Source organism: Pteropus alecto, unplaced genomic scaffold, assembly GCF_000325575.1.
Source record: "Pteropus alecto unplaced genomic scaffold, ASM32557v1 scaffold185, whole genome shotgun sequence".
Taxonomy (NCBI): Eukaryota; Metazoa; Chordata; class Mammalia; order Chiroptera; family Pteropodidae; genus Pteropus; species Pteropus alecto.
In genome coordinates this window covers 1,056,062-1,081,716 of record NW_006438088.1, presented here as the reverse complement: position 1 = coordinate 1,081,716, position 25,655 = coordinate 1,056,062, and the positions used below count along the sequence as shown (strand labels likewise).

Sequence of the window (25,655 nt, the reverse complement as noted above, 5' to 3'; positions counted from 1 at the left end):
ATACATCAAAGCACTGAAAGAAGATAGTAATGTTTTAGGAGCCTAAAACATTTTATAGGGAAAAAAATAGCATCAAGTTTGTATCTGCTGTAGAAAAAGTCATTTAGAGACAGCCTTGAGTACGGAGGGTTTGGGGTGATGGGTTAAATTGATTTTAAGAATTTGTTTCATTTTTAAATCCAATGGGTGGATTTTGGGGATTGAGGGAACATTCTATAGACAGAACAGCTATTTAGATATTTGTGTTTTGCCTTTAAAAAGTCCAGAAATGCATTGCCCTTACGAGCTAATTACATGTCAATGGGAGAATAAACAAACCAAAAAGACACCCTGCCCACAGAGATGCTTGACTTAACCCTGAAAAATAAAAGGTTTTGATAATTATGCTAGTAATTAACTTCCTGGACTGGATGTCAAGTGAGTTTTCCAGCACCTAATCACCCGGCTCCTAACTGGAATAAAGCACTTACTTGATAAAGTGTTTTGGCGGCCAGTTAGTTGAGATGAAGGCACCAGAGAGTACAGATGGATGAAAAGTCATCAACGTGAACAGGGATTATGATTTAAATTGATAACTATGGTGAGAGTCTTTATTTAGCTCCAAATAGGCCCTAAAGGAACAGTATGTTTGGACTGTGGCCTTGACCTCTGCTGGAGGTTAGATCGTTAGTGCTTGTGGACAGCGGGGAAGTCGCCCATGTCTCCACGCATTTGGCACACACCTGAGCACCGTGTGTGTTTTTGGCTGGGAGAAGCCTCATTTGGAAATGACAGCAGCTTTTCAAGTCCATAATGGGCCCATCTCTGCTGATGCTAAGTCTGACATCTGTCAAAGTGACATCATGGCCAGGAAAAGGACACACACAAGGTGGCCTCTTATTACTGGTCATATCAGCTTCCTCAGCACACTTGAGGTTGAGTCCACTTGGGTGTCGGCAGAAACAAGTTTGTGCGGTTGTTGGTGCGGAGAAGCCTGGATAGAGAATCGCCACTTAACGGCAGGACCCTGTCGACCTCGTCAGTCAAAGCCCGGCTTGGACTCCATGCCAAATCGTTCTCATCTGTGTGGGCACAGGAAATAGGAGCCCAGGTGAAGACCCACCCAGATCTTTAAGGACCGGAAAAGTAAATGAAAATATTGAATATTATCACAGAGAAATGTGAGACCAGAGTCATTGCCGATGGTGTAGGAACAATTCTGGGGTATAATTATTGTTCCTTGTAGTTTTCATAATTTAATCTTTCCAGATATAATCCTGAACTAAGAAGCAGTAGGAGTGGTGTCGGTTGTGACTAGTGGTGATTTGGGGGACTTCTTCAGACTTTACCACTCAGGCCCCAGACCCAAGCTGGGATGCCAGCCTCTGCGCTTGCTGCAGTGGGGAAGCACAGGTGGAAAGAGACAGGCTCGGGTTCAAATCCTGGCTCTTTTACATAGCTGGCAAATTGTATAACCTCTCGAAGCCTCAGTTTCCCCACCTATAAATGAAAGTAAAAATATCTCATGAAGTTATTATGAGGAGTAAATGAAACTACTATAAAGTACCCGGTACGTCATCGTAATTCACCTATACCTGTCCATTTCTTTTCCTCCCCTTCTATTCCTAGTTCAGAAACTCCTGTGGTAACACAGAAGAGTATCTGTTTTTTGTACATCATTATTATTTTTCACATGAGTGCGGTGATTTTCTTTTAGTTTTTATTTTGGGACATTTCAAACGTATATCAACAGCATCATATAGTGAACTTCCTGTGCTTCTTACCCAACTTCAACAGTTACCAGCATTCTGCCATTCTCATTTCCCCTTTATTCCTCATACCCTCTTTAGTATTATTACTTTTAGAAACTTATTCTTTTGTGAAGTTAAATTACGTATGAAATTGCACAAATCTTAGCTACACAGTTGTGTCCAGTGGCCATATCCACATCATTTACACTCCCAGCGTCATAGAGAACATAACCATCACCCCTCAAAGTCGCTTCACATCTCTTTTCAGTAAATCCTGGTTTGACGGTAGGGATTTTTGTCAGGTCTGTTTTCCAGCATAGAGAGCAAATGCATGCATGGCACATAATAGGTATTCAATAAGTATTTGTTGAATTCATGTACGTGTATAATTATTTTAAAATATTTAATGAGCATCGAGCTTGTGTCCGAGACTTTGCCCTTCCAAAAATACAGATAGAGATGTATTCCCCATCCACAAAGAGGTCATATTTTAGTAGGGGAATTAGACAGGTAAATAGTATTAAAATGCTGTGAAGGAATGCAGAAGAGAGCCCCTGACCCAGTTTAGGAAAATCAAAGAAGGCTTCCTGAAGGAGGTAATAAATACCCAGGCCCAATTGTAAAAAACATGGAATATTAACCTGGGGTGGGGTGGAGTGTGGACAGTGCAGAATAATTTAAGGCAGAGGGCACGGTTTGTGAAAAGGTAAAAAATTAAGAGAGAAAACATGGCCTTTATGGCCCATTAAGAGGTAAGATATAAACAAAGTGCCGAAAAAAGTTACATGCTGTTTTCACAAGTCCTTGGATTATTAATGATTAAAAAAAAAAAAACCAAAGATGTTGTTCTTATTCATCACTATTCACAACACAGAACAAACATAATTGCCATTTCACCATAGTTGACCTGCTAGGTCAACTTGTGGCTTCACAGACATGCATGCAGACATAGTCCTGTCGCTGGGGTTTTTTTGTTTGGTTTGGTTTTATTGAATGCTGTTTTGTTATTTGCTAGAGACAGTAAAGCATGTGGGAAACGTTGCTCGTACCTTTGAGCTCCCTAAATATTCAAGAAAATAAGGAAAGTGGTACCTCAGTCCATAGGTTACAGGTGCTCCGAAGCATAGCCACTCAGGAGGCAAATGTACTCCTTGAATTCTTATTATCCACAGGATAAGAATGTGATCCATGTTGCAAAGTGTCCTTCATTTAAATATTCAATTGCCAAAGCCCAGTTGTTGCTCCGAAGGGCATTTATTTTCATTTTGTTTCATTTTTTCTGAACTGACATTATTTGCTAGCTTCGGGCTTCTGTTGATTTGCAGATTGCAGTCAGAAACAGTGGGCATTAGATGGTGAGTCTGAACTACATTCTGCTGTGGGATTCACACACTTGATGTCAAAATACAGTGAGGCATTATGTCTCAGCCAGATGGTAATACAGTTCTCTGCTCTGGTTCCTTTCAGACAAAGTCCCGTTTGTAGTCAGATGCCTAGTCCCAATTTAGTCAGCATTTTTTGTACATTGCATTACGTTAACATGGACATAAATAGATCTCTTGGCTGCCAGATTTGATCTTGGCATTTCATATCTCTCATAATTATGAAGGTTTTTATTATACTCACAATTTAGGTGTGCTTCCATCCTCTTAACCTTAGAGACCTTTGTAGACTGTTTGTATAATGATGGAAACAGATAGATTAGACGTTTTATGTGTGATATAATAGCCTCCAAGTTGAGAGGTCTGCAGCATATTTTTCAAATATGGATCAACAGTATCAGCTTCTTTTTCTGTTGTTGCTCCTGAGCATTTAGAAATGACTGTTTTTTATTTGTTTGCAAATAAAAGAGTTTTAAAACACGATGTGCCTGGGGATTAAAAACCAAAATAGCATCTTGCTTGGAATACAAATGCTTGCCAGAAAGGGAAAAAAGTCTGAGCTTTGTAGTAGTTTTCATTTACATACCACAGAGAGAATTCTTAAGTGTTAATCAAATTGATGGTAAATAGGGAGAAAAGCCAAGGAATTAAAGTAAAAGAGGCCTCTTTGGTGTCAGAGTCTGGGCGTGGCCAGGGCTTGGGAGGGGACAGGAACATCTGTCTCTGTTATTGGGACCTCACAGTTGAGCAAGGCCCAGGACAGGCACCTTTTTGGAGTCCTGGCATGTTAAAATCACATTACCAAACTATAGTGCCACCTAAATATTTACATTTAACCATTACTAAACCCAATTACAAACTTACTTTACAGTGCAATTCATTTGTACTAATAACAAGCTAATTGTAGTTAATTCATAGCACACTAGAAGCCATTATGGTCTTGACATGAGACAAAATGTAAAGAGTGTGATGAATATTTGCTTGTTTTCAGGCTCTAAGAGTAGGTTTCTGCGGCCATCTCTATAATGTCATTTGATGATAATGTCAAAGATCCAAACTTAAGACCCTTGGTGAAGACAGGGTGGCCCAGGCCAAAGCGGTTCACCTGCCTCTAAGTCCCGGCTTGGGGGATGTGAGGGTTAGGCATCTGGAATGGGATTAGGCAGATACATGCAGGGTCCTGATGGGAAGTCACCTGGAGGCAGGGCTGTAAGCCTTTGCTGGTGTATGCACACACATACCTGACATTGGCCTCCTGACCCATATAGCTCCATGTTTTAGATGCATCTCTTGCCACAGTCCCTGTGCACTGAAATGACTAAGGACAGAAAGAATTGGGCCCAGAACACCAAGTCTATTGATCGGAGCTTTCTCTGGCCACCTGTCATTAGAAGATCATTACCCCCATTTCAGCAATACTTTTAGATTTGGAGCTGCCTTTTTGTTCAGTTTGGAAGTTTCCAGGACTTTATTTTAAATAGAAGAAAGCAAAATGGCAAAATGTTGAGCTAATTTGTTTAATGTATTAGTTCACTTATACTTCTTCTGGCTTTTCCACCATTTGGCATAACTTGGTGATTGGAAAATATATCTCAGACCCCGTGACATAGCCATTACCTTTCCTTTAACGTTTACTGTATTACTCACTGTAGAACATCAGATTCTAGCTCCCCTCCTTCCCCAACATGTCAACCTGTGTGTTAGAAATGGAGGCGTAATTTATCGACTGTATCAGCTGTGTTAGAGTTCAGGTTCAGGCGTAAACCAGTTTCTCTGTTTCTGGTTATTCCCAGGCTTGTGTATAAATCATTTGTTTATAAGGGATAGTTGGAGAGACTTTCTCCAGTTATTGAAATTTGTGCCACAGCAATGCCATCCATCTCGTGGGACCCCAGCAGAAGCTGATGGAACTTAATCAAAAATAAATCAAGGGCAAGTCCAAACCAGATTGGAAGCACGTCATGAATATTCGTGAACATCTGGATGTGTTTGTCGAGAGTGTATGTTATTTTTTAAGCGTGTGCGACAGCAGAGACGTGGCTTCCTAACAAAGATGCCAAGAGGAAGACAGATTTCCAGCTGTGATTTCAAAGAGTAATTTCGCGTGTGATGTGCATGCCCTTCCTCCTTGGGATGAGGGTTTCGCTTCTAGTCTTTGATGCTTTCATCTTTCGAAACTTGTTTTGGTATTCCCTCCGAATTCTTCATCAGAGTGTCATTTGACTCGTGAAGATTAAAACTTTCTTTCTAAAAGAGAATGTTAAGGAAAAATTTACTGTTTAATATTTTTGATGAATCTTTTAAATACCGACGATATCATGATAATTATCAATTAAGCTATTCTGCATCATTGATCACCAGTATAACTTAACATGTGTAAAACGCAGGGTATTTTATCCGCCTCACTACGTCGAGTACTGCCAATAACTAAAAGGAAGAGTAAAGTATGAGGAGGTTGTAAAAATAACAGCGCTGATAATGATCACAATAATGACATTTTAAAAGTATGTTGGAGTTTATGAGGCATCTACATCTACCTTATTTAGTTTTTTTAATAACCCTATCAGATGGATATGAGTAATCTTATGATTTCGGTTGGGCAGAGGCAGAAAGGAATTCTCCCAAAGGGAGGTCTTATAACTAGGTGGGAAAGATCTAGCTGCGTCGCCCACCAGCCTGGATGTTCACCCGCCGGATGGGAATGACAATGGCCTCTTCCAGTTGTAAAGGTTAAATAAGATCATGTTTGTAAAGCACTCTGCAGAGTTCCTGGGTACATGCCAGAGCTCAGTGAATATTTATAATAAATATTATTGTTATTTATAATGGGAATACTAAATATTGATAATGGTAATAATCATAAAAATAGAAATTGTTGAAAGTCAAATAGCTTGTGTCAGAGAGGGCATTTGAAACAAAGAGGTCAATGCCAGATCTCCAAATCCCCCCAGACTAGCCACCGACCTTGCATTTTACTCTCAGGAGGTTCCTCAACACACACCCCCTCCCCGAAAAATCTTCATTCACAAATTAGTTCATTTATTTGGGTAATTTAATATAAAAGTGTAATATTATAAAGCATAGTACAATATAAAATAATTTTTATTATACAAATTGCAATAATACACTCATTATAAAAAAATTGGGGGGGAAACCCCACAAAATTCGTTAAAGTAGATGTTTAAAGTCTCCAATTGTCCACCAATTAAACATAACAGTTCTAAATTGGGTTTTTTAAATAGCTTTATAGAATTTCACATTTCCTTTTTCTTTTCTTTTTTTTGGGGGGGGAATTTCACATTTTCTGGTCATTCTCCCTTAATGACTTCACCTCTGTCTTCTTTCTCTTAAAGCATATGTGGTGTCTCAATTCTCTGGCAGATTAGAAGCAATAAATTAACAGAGGGTTGTTGACTAGCTGGAGTTAGTCATTTGTTAGTGGTAAGAAAGGTTAGCAAATGAAGAAGCAGAAAATGTAAAATGAAAATAAAGGAACTCAAAAAGCTCGACAGCCTCACTGTTTCGAATAGGGTCAAGCAACCTTATGGATTCTGGGGGCAATCCTGAATTTAAAAGTTTCTATTAAATTATAAGTCCCGAATAGGGTCAAGCAACCTTATGGATTCTGGGGGCAATCCTGAATTTAAAAGTTTCTATTAAATTATAAGTCCCTATGTTGTGCAACACAGGAGATAATAGACTTTAAAAGAATTCCACTCAAGAAAGCAAAATAAAATGAAAAGTAAATAAAGTAAAATAATAAAATATACTTATTGTAAATAAAATGACATATTTTAGTGTTTTCCCAGTAACCTTTTCTTGAAAACTCAGTTTCTTTAACAGAATAACCCAATATTAGAGGATTCTATAATATTATAATTTTAGTGTGCGTATTATGTAAAACTGTTTTAGAAATAGCTAAGTGGTGGCATGTCTGATTCTTCCTGAAAATGAATTCGGGGAACTGGTAAAATTGGTGAAGTGAAAACAGCATTTACTGGTTTTCTGGTGTTTCTCAGCAATTTATTTGATATCATGGGGAATTTATTAGTAACAGAAAATATAAGCCTCCTTTCAGGAAGCTTATGTTGCAATAGAACAAGACAGCCAAGGATAAGATTATATTAGTCATATTCCTAAGTGGGTGATACAGATCTGCCTTCAACAGTTTCTAGCTTGCCCTCCTCCGTTCATGTGGACATACGCTGAGCATTAGGACGATAGAAAAGGTAAAGGTAGTGATGCTTTTTGTTTGGAAAGCCTAGCCAAACTGGTGTGGGAGAGCAGTTCCCTTGGGTTAGGGTCAAGACTACAATATAAAATCAAATGCAAGACTGGTTTCTGAGTAATTGGGACAAGAATTTGTACAGTTGCTCGTTTTATCCTGTGCCATAAGCTGGACTAACAGAAGTAAACAGCTAAAGTTTAGATGAATTTAACAGGGCGAGACTTCTAAGGGCACTTATAATGATAATGATAATGCCAACTATAGCATAATAGCCAGTATTTATATTTTTACAAGCAGATATTGTCTTTTAATTAAATATCACAACTGATTATATTCTTTATAAATCATTTATTGAATACCTACTGTGTGAAAGTGCATAGTACATATTGTCTCCCTTGAGAACACTCCATGGGGCTTTTTTAAAATGAGTTTGTAATCGAGTTAGAAATCACACACCATAAAATTCACTCCTAAGTGCATAATTCCCTGGTTTTAGCAAATTCACGAGGTTGTGCAGTCTTCACCACAACCTTATTTCAGAATCCTGTAGTACTTTGTATTCTGTTTTTCACCTTTTTGTAGTGAGTATATAATAAATACATTGTTCACCACTGGACTTCTGTGGCTAAAACAGTTCCCAGCATGTAGTAGATGATCTATAACTACTAGTTGTGGAGTGAATGAATGACAGTAACTGGGTATTTTGGAGATCTTTAGACTTCTATCCTCAAAAAATGAGGTTTTCTTATTATCCTCTAAGTTCTTAAAATGAGCATGAGTAAAAAACTTTTTAATAAGCAAGAAAGTTTGAAAAGTAATTCTGGAAAAAAAGTATATTATAGAATGAATCTGCTGGCTAATAAAAATACAAACTATTTTAGGAGGTTTAGACTTCTAATTAGTGGAGAAAAGTCTCCCAATGAAAGTGTATTTGATAATAAAAAATGGCTTTCATGCCTTAAAGTTTGCTTATATAAACTTGTTTTTAATATTATTCCAAGGAACAAGCTACTGTCTCCATATGTAAAAACGGGTATCCATATGTAAAATTCCATATGTAAAATTCATATGTAAATCCATATGTAAAATTCCAGTGAGAATAATCTTCGTAAAAATGGGTCACAATAGATTGATGCATTTGGTACTCTAGTCCTTCCAAACTGTTCCCCCCCCCCCCGCCCCCGCATGTTGCCTCCCATGTTGGATTTTCCGTTCCATCTGATAGTCAACTCCAAGGCAGCAATTTTCTTTCTTTCTTCATTTAACACAAGTGAGCCAATCACACATGTGCATGGACTTGCCGAATAGCAGAGAGTGGGGAAAGTAATAATGCAGGTGGTGGAAGCTGGAGGGACCCAGGAGAAAATCAACATTCACTCTTCGTAGACTAGGAAGAGATGGTCGATTCTGCCCACCCGGCGCGTGGTTGGGCTAAAAGTCCCGAGTTTACAGACCTTCCTGCAGATGGTCAAGCGAGAGGACGCTCCTCCCGCCTCTTGCTTCTCTTTTCTGCCGCGTTTTCCTCTTTGTACTGCAGCCTCGGGCAAGGGGTTACTCCCTGCTCCTCTTGCTGGCCTGCCCATCCCTCCAGCCTTGGTGTCCTGGTTCTTACCTGCTGCCTATGTACATGTGTGTGTGAGCGTGTGTGTGTGTGTGTGTGTGTGTGAGAGAGAGAGAGAGAGAGAGAGAGAGAGAGAGAGAGAGAGAGAGAGAGAGAGAGAGAGAGAGAGAGAGAGAGAGAGAGAGAGAGAGAGAGAGAGAGAGACAGAGAGAGAGAGACAGAGAAAGAGCGCGAGAGCGAGCAAGCACACGAGCACATGCAAATAATGGCCAGGGTTGTAGAAAATATAAAGAGGAAAGAACAGAAAGGAAAGAGACCAGAAAAAATGCACCTCCTGCCCGTGCCTCTTCATAACCCCACCCCAACCTGGCGGTATTTGGTTCAGAGGCACAGGGACCAGGAGCGTCTGTCCCAGGTCTGCCAGGTTCTCCTCCAGGGCTGGGGTGCAGTGGGGCTGGCAGTGCAGATGTTAAGGATCTCCCTGTCTCCTGCTACCTTTTGCCCTCTGTTCCCCCAGCATCCTCACCCCTTCCCTCTCACCTCCTCCCTCTTTCAGCTTTCATCCCTTCCTGTCACCACCTGGAGCCCATTCCACGGCCCAGGTGAAAGTGGCCAGCAGTAACTCCTCAAAGCACTGCACTGTCTCTCACTTCCCTGGGGGTGATTTTGTCTTGGAATCGCAAACTGGACCTCTGACTCCCGTTTTCCCACAGAAACTTGTGTGTGGCAGGTCGGCTCTGCGTTCTGTATCTCAGCACATGGTGAGAAAAACGAGATTGTGTAACTTGACCTGGGGATGTCTCCACTTTTACCAACCTTAAAGCTCAAAAAACAACAAAAACAAAAAATCAGAAATTGACAACGTACTCTTTGAAAGCCGCCCTTGTTTATGCAGGACAGTGGCCGCCATGGTAATGAGAACTCGGAGATATTTTCTCTGGGTGGAGATGTGTTTGTGTCCTTGTCCCACTGACTTGACAGGACACAGGGAAGGGCAGGGCTGTCGACCAGGCCAGGTGGGCATGCTTCTCATTGGCGGATGCCGGTCACCTGGCCTGACCTGAGGAGATGCAAATGTTGAACGTAAGCTGGCAGTTTAGTTAGATGTGAATTTATTTCAGTGATCCTCTTGGTTTGCTTCTTTCTCCTGACTGGAATTGTCACCATACCAACCTCAAAGAATACCTCAAAAGAATTTCATTAGGAGGCGCAGTGTGGATTTTACCCAGAAGAGTGAAATCTGTTTCAAAATGCGAGATAAAGAAGAAATTATAAATAAACACAGCAGGTATACGTTATTTTAATTTGTTGTGTTATGTTAAATGACGTTCTGTTTGTACACAGATTTCTAAATTTAGTGCTCAAGCTTAGAGGAACTAGTCCTGTCCATCAGTGTCCTGTAGAGAGGCAGCCATCATATACGTATCACCTTCTAGAACGACTTATGGGTGATGTGCAACTTGGTGGCTAAGAGAATGGGCCTAGGAATTCAGGTAGTCAAGGCAAGACAGACCCCCTCGGGGACTGGCCAGGCAGGATGCTGTGTTCAGGGATGTCGGTGAAGGCAGGGAGGACTAGGGAGCCAGGACACAGGCTTTCTCAGATGTGGGGGAGACACTGTTTAGAACAGGTGTGGTACCGAAGAGGGTTGAACTTTTTTAGTTTAGTTCAGCTTTAATTTTTTTTAATTTACTGTTTTGAAGATTATAGTAAAATATACATTACATTAAATTTACCATCTTAACCATCTTTAAATGTAGAGTGGCTATTAACTGAATATCCAGTTGTAAAGAGTTGTAAGTAGATAGTATTATGAAAATAGCAATATTGAATTTAAACATCCTCAAGTTTCAATTTTTGCTTACATGAATTCCTAAGTTCAGTTTTGTTTTCTTTAAAGTATCTGAAATGCTGCAAAAACTATCAACATATAATAAAAGAATTAGAGAAGACCAAGAGAATAAGGGAAGCATTTTTATACCAACATCACCTTGGGGTTATGTAAGAAATTTAATACGTAAGTGACTTCGAAGTCCTTAAAAACTGCAGTCAGTATTTAAAGCCAAACAACAGGAGATTCGTCGCTTTAATCAAGAAGTGTTGGAGGCAGTCGCGAAAAACGTATCCGATGACCAAGTCTAGTCACTTGGAGAGTCACTTTCACCGCAGATCAAAACAGGACACACTCTCAGCTTGACGCGAGTACTCACACTTTCCCACCGAGAAGCTGTCTAGAGAAGCGTCCCAGTGTGTGTCAGCCGGAGGTTGTGGATGCGCCTACTGTAGCCTACAGTGAGTTTGGAGTGTGTTTTCGTACAGTGATCCTGTTGAGTACTCACCATGAGAAACTGCGAAAACAGTGAGGTGGATGTGTTTTTGTTCAAAAGACAGTGTTGTAGGAAGCATCGCTCATGGTTATAATTTTAATGGCCGCTCATTCAGATCGCAAGTTTCTTGAGACAAGGGCCGTAGCCTTCCATAAACAACCATATTACTAGTATTACATTTTCTCTTTAGGGCAGTGTTAATTATAGGCCACACTTAAAGTCACATTCCATAGTAAATGGAAACAACCAGGCTGCATTGAGATAATAAGTGTTCTGTTTAAAATGGCCTAGCTATAAGGAGGACCTCATTATAAACTAATGTAACACACTGTAGTGTCACAAGCTACCCAGTGGTGTAATATAAAGCTTTGCCCACATATCTGTGACACAAACATAAAACTTGCCTCCCAAGTCTGTATTTAAGCAATTGCATGAATTTTAGTTAAATGTATAATCTTGTAATTCAGTCAGTCAGTAAGTACTGATTGAGCTCTTTCCTAGGTATCCTGGGGTCCAAGAGATACGTAATAATAATTTTTTTACCCCAGAAAATAAACACTGTAAAATACTAGGGGACAAGAGTTTGTGTAATTCAGCACTAAGGAGTTATATTCGGTCAACATTTATTTGGGTCCTTACCACGTATAAGGCTGTATCTAAAACTGTATAGAATAATTAAAAATGTCATTTGGGTTTTTAGTAATTTTCTATGTAAAAAACGATAAAATTAATATGTAGTATGAAATCTCCTTAAAATCCCCTGTTGCTTGAAAATTTGTTCTCAAAGACCAGAATGGGAATATTTTGTCAAAGCTTTTATGCAAGCTGCACTGTCGGTGGATTTCTTATTAGTGTTTCAAATTCTTAATCTCCATTTTGGTATAATTCATGTTGTTACATAACCCCTTTAGGGCCTGCAGCTAGACTAAACATTGATACTTACGACTCGTTAAGACTTGTAGTTTAGGTGTTAAATAAGCATGTATATGTCTGACTCACCATATTTCAAGACATTTAAGAGGGTTATATGTTTCTGAGTAAGAGATCATTTAAGCTCGATTTCACTTTAGGGATTGAGAAAAATCACAGTTCATTTAAGAAATGATTAACAAGCATCCAGTGTTTGCTTTTCACATAAATTTCAGTTTGTACCTCACTCCCTCCTGGAAGTAGTGGCAGGTACCTACTTAGGTGCTGGCATTTTGAGAGAAGGATGCTTTAATTTGTTACATTAACACGAAAAGCATTCAAGAATGAAAGAAAAAAGTTGCTTAAAAATAGTGTAAAATGATACAATGAGGTATTTATTGTTTGGATTTTAAACTTAATTTGTACCTTAGTTACTTTTGTGCGTGAGCCCAAAAGCTAGACTATTGTATCATGACGTTTATAAGGAGAGAATCACAGGAAAATTATTGTTGGAAAAAAGAAAGAGGTGTTTTTATAAAGCATCTCAGTGATTCTGAATAATACTTGAGTTTTAATGATGAGACTCTACAGGGAAATATTTACTGTTTTGAAAATTGTGTGAACCAGGCGTGTATATTGATTTCTTATCAAATGTACAAAATGTAACTGTAATCTTAGTAATTTGAGCTACTTTAGTATTGGTTTGAGTCACAGTCGGATGTTCAACAGAGCTTGGCAGTTCAGTTTCAATTAAATTAGTGAGATGAAGTAACTTGCACAGTAGATCGTACTTGTATTGTGAAAGCCTTGAATTCCAATTTAATAGTTTTCCATTGTTCTGTAGTTAAAAGGAAACTTACAAAAGTTTCTGATTGAGGGAGTGACATGAGAATTATGCTCTTGGGAAGTTTTGTTTATCAAAAGTGCACTCAATTACTTGAGAGGAAGAAGAATAGTTAAAAGACTTTTGCCGCAGTCCAGGTGAAAGGTGAAGAAAGCCTGAGCAAAGAAAGATACCAGGTGTAGAAACGGAAATAAGGAAAGAGATGCGAGAAACATGTTGTTGGAGGAATTTAGGACTTGATTGACTCTATGGAAGGGACGGGGATAAGTGAAGATGCTGGAAGGTCGTTGTGGCCATTAAGAGATGAGAGAGAAGTTGCTGGGTGTGCGGAAGACCGGGACTCACTTTATAATAGGGATCGCGGTCCTGTACGACTTTCTTGTGGAATGCAGCCAGGGACTTGAGAATGGTGGCCTCTGAACGAGAGAAGCAGCTGGAGTGAGAGAGATACATTTCAAGACTTATTCATCATTATCTTTTTAGCACCTAACTTCTCATATGGCCTTACGTGAATGGGTCAGGAGGAGGTGAGTGGAGGCACTGGGCACAGACAATTCGTTCAAGAAGTTTGATCTTTAGCTCTGAAGGAGTGGATGCAATGAACGAGTAGAGAATTAACCACCCTTCCTTCCTCATTCCGCCCTCATTTCCTTTTCTTTCCTTTCCTTTCCCCTTCCTTCCTTTCTTCCTCTTCCTCTCCCCTCCCCTGCTATGTCCTTCCCTCTCTTCCCCTTTCCTCCTTTTTCCTTTCTATGGGAAGAATTGAACATATTTATATGCCGAGAGGAAGAGAAGGAAAGAATGACGATGAAGAATAAATATGTGGGGATTACTTCTCCTCTTTATGAAGTTCTATGTAAAAATAATTGCAGAGGTGTGACCTTCCCTCTTTGGAGAAAGAAAAGTAGGCAAAGCTTGGGTGGCTTTTCCGATCCTGCTTTTGCTAGAGGCACATCATTAATATTTATAGCAGGTCAAAGTCATCCCATAAGGTTTGCTTTTCTACTTTTGTCAGTATAATGGTTGCTAAAAAGACGTAATTATGTGAGAAGTAGAATACCAAATAATACCAAGTAGAATACCAAATAGAAAACCAAATGATTAGATTTGAGACCCCAGCTCTAAAGGGCCCTGGGTACCCATTTTCATATATTGTGTTTTTCCTGCCTATTAAATAGTTAGCATGAAGGAAAAATATTATTTTTCTGACATTCGATAGCTTTGACCCAGGATTTTTTTCTAAAGGGCCCCTTGTTATGTCACATGTCTGAGGGAGGATACAAGATTGATAAAGCTGTACTTGAAGAGAAGTGTTAGTGTCGTACAGAATCTAATACCAGGCAGTTTTCTTTCAAAAATGAGAATGATTAAAATCAGAGGAGGATGGCTGTTCAGGTTTGACTCAGTCATCTGGTATGGTCAGCATTGTCTCAGTGTGGATTAGATACTAGAACGATAATACGAGTGAGTTTGAGAACATGCCAGCACCTGCCCCTGCAAACTTCAAGAATTTAAAAATTAATGGCAGTTGCCCGAGAGCCACTAGAACACAAGTCACCACAGAGCCATCATGATGCTATATTAATTACAGAAGGGCAGGTCAAGGAGGAAAGGGGGCAAACTCCGGTGGCTCTGTCACTGGAGGAATACAGCTGTTTTGGGGAAACTACCCAGAAACCTCTTAGCCAAAGACAATCCATTAAACCTGCTCACTCAATCACAGGGTTCCCTTTGGCAAAAAGAGGCATTCTTAGAAGAGAGAATGAGGGGCCTGCACTCATTCATTCATAATATTTTTTTCTTGATGCCAGAAAACTTTATGTAATTATAGACTGGAGAGTTAAAGGTGATCCCACAGTTAAACCCATTAAGGCACTTGAGTTAACTGACCAAGCAAGTCTAGCCAGAGCTTCAGGGACACTGGCCTTGGTGTTTACAGGTTCCAGAGCATTCCAGAAGCCTCTTTAGTGTGTGCCCTCGGCTCACCCACCAGCACATGACTCACTGTCCTACCTGTGAATGTCACCCAGATAACAAGATGCAATACATTCCCTCCTTTCCCCCTTGAATTACTTGTTTTCAAAAGAATCCATGAAACAAAGCAAGCTCTGAGGTTTCCTGGAAAACTTGGCGTTGATTGCAACTAGTTTTGTTTTTTTTTAAGTGTCCTTTATATCCTATTCAATAATCGCCACCAGTTGTGTATGCTCTTTTTGAGGTATTCTTAATGAAATAGTAATGGTTTACAACAGTCTGCAAGAAGCAGCACTCTAGGTTTTGTTCAAATGGTAGATAGATTTTAAAAATAGCTCTTGAATTTTGCAAGTGGAATGCCATGTGTGAGCTCCTGGGACAACATGTGTGCCACACGTTGCAAAACCCTTCACAAGTGTTACCTAATTAAGCCGCACGGTATCTGACAGGTGGCAGGCTCCTTGGCGACTTACAGGAAGAGGGAGCTACTGTGCATTCACCGCCAGCTTAGAACAGTGTCTTTGTGTTTTGGGTTTGTGCTGCCTCAAGAGAGAATGAGTCTTCTTTGATTGTAGTTGAAATAGTTATGATAAGCCAAGATCTTCCCTGGGACAGAGGTAATTGTTAAATGAGGTTCATTACCACCCTTAGCAACTTCACATTTTTGCCAGATAAGAACAGTGATCGATAGCAGCATCAGAAATGTGTAGGAGAGACCAGTACTTGACTATAATAAATCCACCCACCTACTGGGGTGGCCTAATGGCAGGGATTGACTGGAGAGGCTCAGCTTTTTACTAGGAAGTTCAAGTCTGGACAAGCAACGGTTATTGGGGGTCCTCAAGACAGAGCAATGAGAGCTCAGTCACTAGGCTGACTGTGGATGGGGCAGAACCCCGGACCTGGGAGAAGACCAAGGTTATTGTGTAGTTATCAGAACAAAGCCTTAGAATGAAGAAAAAACAAGCCAAAACACTTGGGTATAGGCTAAGGAGTAGGGAAGGAGAACAGGGACTAAGGAAGCTAAAGGTAGCCTAGTCATTAACCCAGGGTCACTGACCAGAAGGATCAATAGATGTTAGCGTAATAATTAAGAGTATGCACCCCGGAATCTATTAAATAGACTCCACACCTTTTAGCACGTGGTCTTGGGCAAGACAGTGAATTTCTCGGTGTCTTAGTCTTCTTGTTGGTAAAATGGAAATAGTAAAATTTCCTACTTCATAAGGTTTTTGAGAAGATTTAATGAAGTAATATATGTCAAGTGCTTAGAAAGCTGTGTGGTGTCAAGTACCACTTGATAAACGTTGTCAGTGATGGCATTTAATGAAGTAATATATGTCAAGTGCTTAGAAAGTTATGTGGTGTCAAGTACCACTTGATAAACGTTGGCAGTGATGGCATCAAGATGATGATGATGATGATGATGATGATGATGATGATGATGATATTAATGATGATAATGTGTCAGAACGTACTGCAAAAGTTCCCGCTCCTCACAACAGAATTAGTCCTGGCACATGAACTCCATTTATAGGTGGAGTCTAGTGATTGCCAGCAGCTAGGGAAGTGGGGTGCAGAATGAGAACTAGCCTTGGGGTTTATGGAGTGTATCGACCAGGTAACCCCGTGGAGTTCGTTGCTGATCTTTCTGTAGTTATTTGATAACAGAATCAGTCCATCAGTTCAGCTTTTAAAATGTATACCATTTGCATGTAATTATTTGAGAGGATTTTTAAGAAAATAATGATTCGCTTTTATGTATGCCTAAACCACTCTGTTCCGTTTTTCCCCGGGTGCCACCTACTCAGGAAAAAACAGGACAAATGGCAGTCCGTGTGATCCTTAACCAAGTCCTGGACACATGTGGCAGAAGATAGTAGGGAGCTTAACAAGGTTTCTGTCCTTCCTTGAACATGTTTCTGTCATCGTTTTGCTTTGCTGCTTAACACACTGTTGATCTCATGCTTTATGGATCAAATCGGGCAATGTCAATACTAGGGATTAACAATATAATAGAAACTTTAATTTAATTGATAAACGTCTCTCGATTTCCTACTATGTGCAAGGCTTTTAAACCTTCCAGACTCCAAATCATGGCTTTTAAAGCCCTCTACGGTTTTGGTGCAACCAGCTGTTTTTTTCAACATCGACAGATCTTGTTTGGCAATTTGCTTCTTCTCATCTCTTGCCTGTTCAGTCATTCTCAGGCACTGCATCGCTCATTCCAGCATTAAAACATTTTTGATGAGATGTGGGGGTTTTACGCATTGATCTGTGAATACTTTATGACAAAGAACTGAAGAATCCTCTCATTTCCAAAGGTCATTTTCTCATTAGCATAATTATGCATTTTCATGAGTTGTTAAGATCATGTGTCTGGTGATTAAAATTTGGAATATTCAAGGAGACTCTTCATAGCGACGTTCAACACTTTTTTTTTTTTTTTAACAAAGGTGAGCACTTTGATCCTTGGGTTCTCTTTATGTTAAATTTTATGGAATGAATGAAAAATTCAAGTGTTAGTGCTCTGAATTTGCATACACCGTTTTAGGTCTTGGTTAGGGAAAATGTGGGACTTAGAGGTGAGATCCTATCCCTCTAGGGATTACATCTTTTTCTTTCTTTTTTTTTTTTTTTAACTGATCGGCCAGTACCATGCAAGACTCTTTATTGCATTGATACTCTAAGTCAGCAGTTCTCAACCTTTTTGGTACCAGGGACCGGTGCTCCTATGAGAATCCAATGCCTGATGATCTGAGGTGGAGCTGAGGCGGTGATGCTAGCCATTTAGTCCATTATCGTGTATGTGGTCAATTTTTCCCTTGGTGGAGAACGTGTACTTTTCTCAATTTCTCCACCACCAGAGCCTGAGAAAGGAAATGACGAGGCCCTCGTTTTGTGTATAGATAAAAAATTGGACTTTAAACCCGAATCTTTCTCCCCGAGCACAGCATCAGTGGCTCAGTTGCTGAGATCGTAGTGCCTCCAAGCAATAATGCCCAAGAAATACATCAGTTCTGCAGACATGGCTGCCTTTGGTGCCTGTAGTGCCTGAGCTGCCGGAGCTACATAGGGTACAAGCAGGCATGTGAGCATGGGGAGTGTACTCAGTACTGGTTAAATGGTACTCCACCTTGCCCCTTCCACCTCTGCAGTGATCACGATGCATATGAATTTAATCGATTTCCAAAAAATGAGTGCTATCTGTATGTACCTCGGGGTTAAGATAGATAACACCTTTAAGTTGTAGAGAGAAAAAGTTGGGCCTCGTGGTTGTGGGTGAATAAGTGATGAACGAGAGCCTGATAAACAGCTGCTGTTCTAACAGGGTGGCAGATTTACACTGAAACCAGAGTAAACTATGCAACCAGGTAATAATTTTGAGCAATGAAGTAACGTTTGCTACAGTAACTGTTAAAGAAACAGATAAATCACAGTAATTTCAACATGGCACTTTAGCCATTCAATAAATGGGTATTTTAAATTTCATTTGCTTTTGAACTAAATTCAATAATTTATAGAGTAGTCATTCAAAGATTAATGTTTAGGAGTAAGGAAAATCACTATACAAGCACAGAAACATATTATTTATGTATATTACATTGGGGCTTAGTCTGCCTGTTGTTTCCATTATAAACCTGATTTTTCCAGCATTTATAATACAGCAGTAAAAAGTTTGCCCTGGGCGAAAATTTGGCATTCGCTCAACTTTCTTAGATTCCAATTTTTATTGTATTCTTTCTTTTCTTTTGCAAATACTATGCCATCTATCCATGCATTTTTAAATGTTTTACATCATTAAATAACACTATTAATTCAAAAATTCATTTATTTTTGAAGTAAAAGTTTGTGGTTGATGATTTCATTATGCACGGGACTGTCCTTGATTCCGAAGCTTTTAAAGATGGTTTGAAAAATGATTCAAAGACTAAGAAAGAAGGGTAAGTTCATCGTCACAATAGCACCGTTTGAATTTACAGCTACAGAGACAACAGTAATAATGCACTAAATGGTGACAACATGTGAGCCAGTCTATTAGAGGATTCATTAAAATTTTGCATTTCCAGTTTGGCTACATTGCATATTTTGTTAAACCCATATTCTGACACCCAATCTGCTTACTGATAAGTTCAGATGCTATTTATATGATAATATGGGAGCTTCGGTTTTTTTTTTCTGTTCTCAGTTATCTGTTTCTATTACTTGACCACGAGCTCCTGAAGGTCAGTGAGTAGCCTTTATACTCCCAGAACCCAGCATGTCAGTTAAGTATAGAGAAGACACTTAGGAAATACTGGTTAAACAAATGAATACATGAATATTTGTTCAGTTACAGGGTGTCACCAACTTCTGAAGGTTATCCATCCTAAAATCTTTAAGTCATTGAGTTAGTACTTACAGTTCATTTTGCCATTAAAATATAATGTAAAAGATAAATTATCCCACAAAAGCTTATTTGATTTCCAACAATAGAATCACAGTGGTCAGAGAGAGGTCTGAGCCAGTTGCTGAAAGAACCCCCCTCCCAGGCAGCAGACGGTCCTGTGGTCCTGCTCGAATCCTCCAGTATTATGGATTTCACATATTTTAAATAACATCCTGTTTTGGACACCTGGTTTTACTTGCTTTAAAAAAAGTAATACCAAGCCAGTCTCTCTCTCTGTCTCTCTCTCTGTCTGTCTCTGTCTCTCTCTCTCGTTTACTTTAAAATCGTTAATGTTGACGCATCTCCTTCTAGAGCACTGAAGACCAGGCTAGAGTTCAGGTGTAGCTCAGGACAGATTAATTCTTTCAACCTCCAGACCACTGAGTCCTAGACTAGAGGCAGCTCCGAGCAGCCTGGGGCAGCAGTTCTCAAAGTGCAGTTCCCCAGCCAGCAGCATCAGCATCACCTAGGAACTTGGTAGATGTGTATATTACCAGGGCCCACCCATGATGGACTGAATCTGTTATAATGGAAACACTGAGGAAGGACCCAGCACTCTGTGTTGACTAAGTCTTCTGGGTGATTATAATAAACTAAGTTTGAGAACCACTTTTGTAGGCTTACTGGAGTGCCGTCTCAGGGTGGGACCTTAATATGTGATTCCCTTGGACAGTGAGCACAGTGGAGGCATGCACGCCAGCAGTCAGCTGCCCAGCATGACTCTGCTATACATCATGGTCAAGGGGCCATGGAGCTGTTAGAAAAGTATGGTTCAAGGTTCGGGCATGAAGTCCATGGTGTAGTGGTCAGACATGGTGGTGGGGCATGAGGATGCTCTGGTTCAGTGTGGCCAAGCCAGCCTCAGCATGGACACTGGGCGCACAAGACTACACATTAGAACTTTGTCAGTATTCTGTAATACCTGATATGATACATTGCAACTGGGCTTGAAATCTGTTACTTTTCCATAAGAAATTTCTCTGTGACATTAATCATGTAACGTGCTGTTGGACCGTTGAAATGTAAATTGCCATAAGTATTTCAGTGGTTATAAAAATGGCTAACACAGTCTTTAGAAGTTAGTTTTGTGACTAAAATTCCTTGTCAGTCATGGCCAACAAGAGCATTGAGCTCATCACTAAAAGTCTTGATCTAGAATGGCTGATAGTCATTTCAGGTCTATAGCCTAATATTTTTCAAGATTATTTTCAAGTAAGCTCAAAATTCTTTCTTAAAAAAATTAAAAATTTTTTTTTTGGAAGTTTTATACCAATTCAATATGTAATGTTATCACTAATACTATGATTTTATTTTCATTATATATTATTTTAAACTAATAAATGTTTTTCCACCTCGAATTCCCCCCGTGTCCTCGGGGTACAGTGTGTGGGGTGCTGCCAGGGTCTGGGTGGCTTCATGGGAAGCTGCTCCAGGCAGCTGTCTGGCCTCTGCTCCCTGGAAGGCTTTCACATGTTTGCTTTTTCCTTTTATTCTCTGAGTAAACAGCCCAGTTCCTCCCATTGATCCTGTTTATATGATCCCATTTCCAGACACCAAACTAGTGAAGGTTCTTCTGATTTCCATTATCCTCCAGAAAATGTGGCATCCAGAGCTAAGTGCAGCCATCCAGATGTCATCTGCCTGGTGCTAGCACAGAAGGGCCTGTGACTTCGACATTAAGTGCAAATGAGTCCCGTGAGTGACTTTAGAAATCACTAGAATATAAGCCCCACGAAGGCAGTGAATGGTTTTCACTGTTTGACCTTGATGACTAAGAACAGAGCTTAGCATATGATATGTGCTTAATAAATATTTTATTTTTATTTTTTATTTTTTACACCTACAGCACCTGGTCTTCCTAGGCGGTCTCCCATCCAAATACTAACCAGACCTGACCCTGCTTAGCTTCCGAGATCAGATGGGATCGGGCTTGTTCAGGGTAGCATGGCCATAGACTTAATAAATATTTGAAAATTAAGGAATGAGTAGATGAAAGAGGAAGAGATGGGAGAAACAGAAAAAGAAGCAAAGGTGAGTGGGGCCATTTAGTTGCTTCCTGTCACTTTTTTCTCCTATTAATTAGTCCTAGTCAGCAAATGGATATATTCAGAAGATCACTTGGTGAGTGTGGACCATTCCACACTCTCACAGCAATGAGGTCGGATGGACTTGATGGATGGTGACACCATCTCCATCGGAGAGGTTGTTAATGTTGCAATTACTGGCATAGTATTCAACTGTGAAAAATTTTTTTCCCTTGAAACTTTTCTTCTTTAATGTAGTGAGAAATAAGTGTACTTTTCCATTCACTTTCACTCATTAGAAAAAAATTTGTATGCCAGACCATGAGCTTATGGAGCCAGAAAAATGACCAGGATTTCCTGTTTAATCTTTGAAGGATTTGGGTTAAACGAGACAGGAAAACGTGAAAAGGAGTAGTGTTGGAGTAATAACACACAAGCCACTGTAGATTTTACCGTAAAGGTGATTAAACACCACCAAGTTTTCTTTTAAATTCTTATTGAACATATTTGCTGAATTACTTTTACTTAACAGTGTAACTGTGCAACCCAAAAGTAAATACGAAAGTACATGTCCTGATCAGTGAAACTGCAAACAAAAATTATAGAAGAGTCAGCATTACTGGCAAAACGATCCAATTTAAACAAATCAAACCAATAGATACCCATCAAGCATTGCTCTTGTACAGAGAGCCTGTGAAAGTCTTTAGAAAGTAATGTTCTTGAGAGGAGAAATGCCTCTTTTTAGAACTTCAAATGGTGCCTGGTACATACTGAGTGCTGAATAGTTTTTGTTGGATTGTGTGTGTGTGTCTGTGGGTACAGTGAACCCTTGTTAAGAGGGCATTTACAGTTTACTTGAAGGAATATGACAAATGAGTAGAAGAGTCCTCCATAGGAGCACTTAACAGGTAAACAATGTAGCTAGTTACTGTTATTACAAACTCAAGCATATCATTACAGCACAGGTGGATGGGAGAGGCTAAACAAGAGGTGGGTTTGGAGTTGGACCAAAAAGGATGAGTAGGGTTTGGATGGATGGGAGAAGAAGGACATTACAGGCAGCAGGAGCGAAAAGGCAACACCAAGACAGCATGCACTAGGGGGCAGTGGGCCCATGATTCATTCTCTAAGAAGAGGTTTATGATCGAGCCAGTTGAAGGTAGGGCTTCTCCTTCAGAAACGTGGACTTTATCCTGTCTGTATGTATTTGCACAATTTTGGAAGGGTTCTGGAACAGAGAAATGACACAGAGCTGTGTGCTTCTCAGACTGAAATGAGCATACAGATCACCTGGGGATCTTTGTAAAATGCAGATTTTCATTTAGCAGGTCTAGGGTGGGGCGCAAGGCTGCCTTTCTAACGAACCCTAAGTGATTCTAATATGCATGATGCATGAACCATGCTTTAAATAGCAGGAAAGCAGAGTACTATTTCAAGAAGTTTTATTTGATAATAGTGATTGGATGGACAGGAAACTGCTTCATCACAGGATTTTATAGTCAAAAAGGAACCTAAAGATAATCTAACGGTCCATTTCTCTTTTGTTGCCTTTGGAAAAACCAAACCCAACGAAAGTGGGGTCTGACATCTCACTCTTACAGGAACTCGGTGCCCCTGCCTGGCAGTCAGTACCTCCCACTCTGCTCTACAGTGGTGGCCGGGTACCTGTGAGGCGAAGGGCTGCTAAGAAGCTCATGTCTGTGGAAATGGAACAGGTTGGATGGATGCAGGAGACCTTGTGAAGGGAGAAGCTACAGCTGCTGGTAGCTGATTTGGTGGAGAGTGAGAAGATTCCTAAGAAAACGTTGAAATTTAAATCCTGTTACAATAAACACATGCCCTATTGATTGGCCAGAATGGAGAAATCGGACAAGAGGGGAGCATACTTTGCCAACTGGGAGATACCTCAACTTTAGAGTCTTTGTAAAGTGGTAAATGTCACATGAGTTTTTAAATCTACCACCGGCAGCAATTTTCCCCAGCAGTTTAGAGCTTGGTTCCCTCCGTTAATTGAACGCTTCAGTAATAGCATGTGGTGTTTTACGTGCAGGCTGAAGGTTGCTAAGCCTGCAGCCCTCGCATTTTCCACCTCCTCCTTCCTGTACTCGGGGACGCGGAGGAGAACTTGGCTGAGCCGAGCTGGTGGGCGCCTAATGTTCTTCTCTGCTTTTGGAACGGGAGAGAGGTTTATCTCTCTTGCTTTTCCAGCTGTCAGGTTCATTTGGCTTCGACTACTGGCAGCATTCACGGAGGGAGAGGTGTGGATTTCCACAAGAAGGTGGAAACAAACCTGGAGTGGAGATGAGGGCACAATATTTATTTTCCAGGACCTTATTCTGCCCCGAGTGGATTTTTGACTCTGGAGTATTACACCATGGATTGTAACACTTTGGAATGGAAATGTAGTCATTTAGGGTCAGAGCCTTAATTTTATATTTGACCATGCCTGTTAGTATGACTGTAGGTATGCGTGTGTGCACATACACAAGTAGGTGGAAGCACACACGTGTTCATATGCTTTGGTTTTTGGCAAACTACTGATTTAATCTTGAAACATTTGTTCTTTGCTTCTCTGTTAGACATAATAAACATTTAAAGAATTATTGTTTCCAGAGATTGTACAAGTCAACATGAAATGGATTTGTGCTTCTCTCTATACCAGTAATTTTTTTGTCATCCAATACTTTTTTAAAAAACTTTATGGTACTATAGACTCTTTAGTCAAAATAGGAATATGAGATGATTTCTAAAATCATCATGGACCTTCACTATTAATCATAAAATTTATACATAGTTTTCTGTGATACTAGTTGTTAAACACTTTAACATCTTGAAGTATTTTAGTACAGGGCAAGACCTAATTTGAGAAACTGTTTTTAATACTTCTTAAGTTTTTTAGAGTAATCGTTGGGTACAACTAAAATTATTATGAAATTTAATTTTAGATGAAAGTAATACATGCTTGAAAAATATGTTAAAAATTTAGAAATCTAGTGACCTTTGCAGAAGTAAGCATAGGTGTATAAGAATGCTTTCAGATATTTTTCTCGTACATTTATAAACATATGCATGTAGATCATTTAAAACCATACGTAGGATTGGAAGATTATGTTTTTAAGCTGATCTCTCATTGTTAGAAAAAATATTATGAAGGTAATGCGAGACTACATGATTGTAAAAAAAGTATGCTGAGAATAGAAGCCTAGGTAACTGTTAGCATCTGGTGAGTATTTTCAGACCCTTTCCTCTGCGTGCACACATACACACGTGCACGCAAGCTGGCCTACGTTTATATTTTGGTTTGGTTTTCACTGATATACTTCATTAAGTTAGGAACATTCCTTAAGTGTTTGTAACTTACAAACTCACTAAGAGTTTGTAATGTTAATGATGTTTGTCATTCTTAACTAAGGTATGCAGATGTGGCTTAATGATGAAGAGTTTAATCTATAGATAAAACTTTATGCATCCAGTTTCATTTTTAAATTTATTTTACAAAATTTAAGTTGTAATACTCTAACTTACAATTATAAATTCAGCCACTAGTGTTTTGTGGCTCTTTGCATATTGAATGAACGTGGGCCAAATTTTGAACATGGACCAAATTTTAGAGTTATTTCTCTCTAAATAGTGCTTATCACACTCCACAAAGGTGCTAAGTCAGTGAGCCTATCATACTCAAAAAAGTATTAGGATGATATCTTTATACTTGAGAAATAGTGAAGTCATTGGTCATGTTCAATTTTGAATGCATTTTTTCATGTTCTTTTGCAGCATTTAGATGGAATTTTTAAATTTGTTGAATATGATTTTTTTTCTGCAATGACCAGAGAAAGTCCTCCAGTGCTAGGAAAGAGTCAAATTCTTGATGACTGAGCCATTTGCTTAAGATTGAACCACAGTTAGGACATAAGAAACTCCCATAGTGAAACCTTAATATAAAAAATTTTGATAATTTATGATATGGTATCTTGGATTTTCTTTAAAGTAAAATGGGATGGAGCTGAAGCATGGGTGAAGGTATCCGTAAAACAAAATTAACCACGAGTAGATAATTTTTGAAGCTGGATAATATGAATTTGGGACTTTATTATATGGTTCTCTTTACTTTTGTATATTTGAGATTTTCTATAATAATACATTTGAAATAAGAGAGAGATAATAATTTTAGCTTAAAACATTGTGCTAGGTTAAGGTTGAAACATATTGCCTAGATTAAGGTTGAAATATATTTCAAGAAATACATT

The 25,655-nt window shown here is 39.4% G+C and overlaps 1 protein-coding gene and 1 pseudogene across 1 annotated transcript in view; one reads left to right on the top strand and one right to left on the bottom strand.

Annotated features, from left to right (window-relative positions):
* SASH1 (SAM and SH3 domain containing 1) overlaps positions 1–25,655 on the top strand; it is a 160,003-nt gene that overhangs the window by 40,281 nt on the left and 94,067 nt on the right. The window lies entirely within an intron of this gene.
* LOC112482604 lies at positions 21,222–21,340 on the bottom strand (annotated as a pseudogene).